Below are 4,040 nucleotides of genomic sequence, written 5' to 3'. Positions count from 1 at the left end.
ATTGAGATTGATCAACTACCTTGTTATATTATTAATAAAAGTAAGTTTGAAAGTTTTAATTCCACTATTCTTGAACTTGATAAAAATTATGTGTTTGGAAATCATGAAAAGTATGCTGCATGTGATAGCTATACTGTTGAGTTTGTTCATGAAGCTACTGAAAATTATTATGAGAGAGGAAAATATGGGTGTAGAAATTTTCATGGTATTAATACACCTCTCTATATGCTGAAATTTTTGAAGTTATTCTTGTTTTATCTTCTTATGCTTGTCACTTTGTTCTTCATGAATTTATTTGTGTACAAGATTCCTTTCCATAGGAAGCATGTTAGGCTTAAATGTGTTTTGGATTTGCCTCTTGATGCTCTCTTTTGCTTCCAATACTATTTCTTGCGAGTGCATCATTAAAACTGCTGAGCCCATCTTAACGGCTATAAAGAAAGCAACTTCTTGGGAGATAACCCATGTGTTATTTTGCTACAGTACTTTGTTTTATATTTGTGTCTTGGAAGTTGTTTACTACTGTAGCAACATCTCCTTATATTAGTTTTGTGTTTTGTTGTGCCAAGTGAAGCCTCTAATCGAAGGTTGATACTAGATTTGGATTTCTGCGCAGAAACAGATTTCTGTCTGTCACGAATCTGGGCTGTTCCCTCTGTAGGTAACTCAGAAAATATGCCAATTTACGTGCGTGTTCCTCAGATATGTACGCAACTTTCGTTAGTTTTGAGTTTTCTGATTTGAGCAACGGAAGTATTTTATTAAAATTCGTCTTTACTGTCTGTTCTGTTTTGGCAGATTCTGTCTCTGTTTTTTGCATTGTCTCTTGTGGACTTTAAGCGAGGTTTTCTAGACGTGGAGAGCTGTAGCTAATGTTTTATTGAGTTCTTGCAATGTGCCACTACGGGACCAAGGTGGATTCAAATTTTTTGAGTACTAACCCCTCTAATGAAGTTTATGAGAAGTTTGGTGTGAAGGAAGTTTTCAAGGGTCAAGAGAGGAGGATGATATATGATCAAGAAGAGTGAAAAGTCTAAGCTTGGGGATGCCCCCGTGGTTCATCCCTGCATATTTCCAAGGATACTCAAGCGTCTAAGCTTGGGGATGCCCAAGGCATCCCCTTCTTCATCAACTTATCAGGTTTCTTCTATTGAAACTATATTTTTATTCGGTCACATCTTATGTGCTTTACTTGGAGCGTCTGTGTGCTTTTATTTTCGTTTTGTTTATGTTTGAATAAATTCGGATCCTAGCAATCCTTGTGTGGGAGAGATACACGCTCCGCTTTTTCATATGAACACTCGTGTTCTTCGTTTTACTTTTAATGTTCAATGATAAAAGTTGGAAGCTATTGCACTTATTTATATTTGGTTGGAAAAGGAAAATGCCTCATCATGTCTTGGATAATTTGACACTTGGCAATTGTTTTGAGCTCTCAAGTAGATCATGATTAAGTTTTTTCATGTAGTCTAAGCCTATTAATGGAGAACTACCGTAGAGCTTGTTGAAATTGGTTTGCATGATTGATCTCTCTTAAGGTCTAGATATTTTTCGGTAAAAGTGTTTGAGCAACAAGGAAGACGAGTGTAGAGTATTATAATGCTTGCAATATGTTCTTATGTAAGTTTTGTGTACTCAGGTTCATACTTGTGTTTGCTTCAAATAGCCTTGCTAGCCTAAGCCTTGTATCGAGAGGGAATACTTCTCATGCATCCAAAATACTTGAGCCAACCACTATGCCATTTGTGTCCACCATACCTACCAACAATGTGGTATTTCCTGCCATTCCAAAGTAAATTGCTTGAGTGCTACCTTTAAACAATTCAAAATTTATTACCTCTGATTTGTGTCAATGTTTTATAGCTCATGAGGAAGTATGTGGTGTTTATCTTTCAATCTTGTTGGGCAACTTTCACCAATGGACTAGTGGCTTCATCCGCTTATCCAATAATTTTGCAAAAAGAGCTGGCAATGGGATTCCCGAGTCCCAAATTAATTAACAAAAATAGACACTCCTCCATGGTATGTGATTGTTGGACGGCACCCGAGGATTCGGTTAGCCATGGCTTGTGTAAGCAAAGGTTGGGAGGAGTGTCATCATCATAATGAAACTAAAATAAAAAGGCACTCCTTCATGGTATGAGATTGTTGGCAGGCACCCGAGGATTCGGTTAGCCATGGTTTGTGAAAGAAAGGTTGGAAGGAGTGCCACCCAAAAATAAAAATAATTCATGGGAGCCGCTCTTTGAAGGTTTGTCTGGCAAGGGGGTTAGTGACAAGGGATTAACTTATCAATGCCTATGGATTGTAGGCTAGGGTTTAGTTAGAAGTAGAGGGCAAGTAGATCTCGAAGGTTTCAGCCGAAAAGTGCTCGACGAATATGAAAACTAGGGTTTGCAGACAATGATTCGATGATCTTCTCGTCCCTCGACCCCCCTTTATATAGGTGGAGCCGAGGGATTCGTGCTATACAAGGATTACGAGAGTCCGGGATGGTTTCTAACTCATCCCGCCGGATTACAAATAACACTTCCTATTACAACTCTATCTTTTCCTTAAATACATCTTGGGCTCTCGAGTCTTCTTATTCTTCGGGTAGTGGGCCTTCAATAAACCCCGGGTACTATATTAGGCGAGGCCCATTTGGGATGCCTATGTCGGTAGCCCCCGAGATTTTGCTTGAATCATAGAGTCAAGGAAAATCTCTCTTGTTTATTTTTACTCGAAAGCTCTAACTTTCATACTTTTTCTCATAAAATTCTATATTGTACGGGGATATTGGTAGTTGGGGCTAGTTCATCCGACGGATCGGGTACTAGTTAAGCTCGCTCTAGTGGCAATCCGCAACAACCTACTTCAAAATCACGTCCCTGGACATGATCTCGGGATGCGGTGTAAACTTCGACGAGTGCCGCTTAAGGTCTTACCATTCTGTCGAGTCCCGGTCGAATTTATCGAGTACCTAACGCGTCCGTTAGGATTTTTCTTCGCATCCGTTGATACGGATAAAAGTAGCGAGAGCGCGAGTCTTTGGCGATGCCACGCCCGGCAGAATAGTTACTGGGGTCTTACCTTCGCAAATTTGCGGCATTCGGAAATTGATCGCAACTTTGGCGTTCGAGAATATATTGTCGAGTGCTTTTTCGGCTGTTGGAATGGCACATTTTATCGAGTCAAATATGACTTATATTGCTCTCCCGATGGGAGTATATGTAGAGTTAATTATAACTCGAAATATACTCTCTTGCTGTGTTATTTTTCCTTTGTTAACTTCATCGGGCACGCGAACAGCGTTCCCGATGGGAGTACCCCCGAGGCTACAGCCAAGAACTTGTGCTTGGTTGTAGGCTCAACATTTTAGTCCACCTTGTCGCTATATTGCCATTATCTCCTGATATTCTTTCCTCCTTCTTCTTCTCTCTTTCTTTTTTCTCTTTTTTTTTTTTTTTTTATATTTCTCGGGTGCGCGAACAGCGCTCCTGATGGGAGTAGCCCCCGAGGCTACAGCCAAGAACTTGTGCTTGACTGTAGGCTCATCATTTTCTATATTTGCCATGGTCGAAATTTTACTTTTTTCGAAGTAGCCCCCGAGTATTTGGGCAAAAACTTGTTTCTGACCAAAGGCTCCCGAAGTATGCAAATAAGTCATCCTGTCGCCATTCTCCTTTTATTTTTCTTGTCGACACATTTTCCCTTGACAAATTTTCTTCAACTCCATCAATGGCCGAGATTTTTCTGTTTTTATGGGTCCATCGTTTCCACCACGTTGACACGTCGTGCAAGTGGGGGACACACGTCCTCCGCTTTTTCTGGCGCACGTACTGTAACGCCTATCCCAGTAAAAATACTTTTTTGCCCTTGTTTCTAGAAGATCTATTATCACCACACGATCTCCTCATCCAACGGCACACTGCTTCACCCAATTCTTATATAAACCCGTCTTCAACCTCCGTTCATCCCCTCGCTTGCGCCGCTCACCTGTTCCTCTTCACAAAACTTGGTATTAATGTACCAAGGCGAAATATTTCAGTGAATCTATA

Source organism: Lolium rigidum, chromosome 3 (assembly GCF_022539505.1).
Source record: "Lolium rigidum isolate FL_2022 chromosome 3, APGP_CSIRO_Lrig_0.1, whole genome shotgun sequence".
Classification (NCBI taxonomy): domain Eukaryota; kingdom Viridiplantae; phylum Streptophyta; class Magnoliopsida; order Poales; family Poaceae; genus Lolium; species Lolium rigidum.
The sequence above is the reverse complement of the archived record's forward strand: the minus strand, read 5'-3'. Positions refer to the sequence as shown.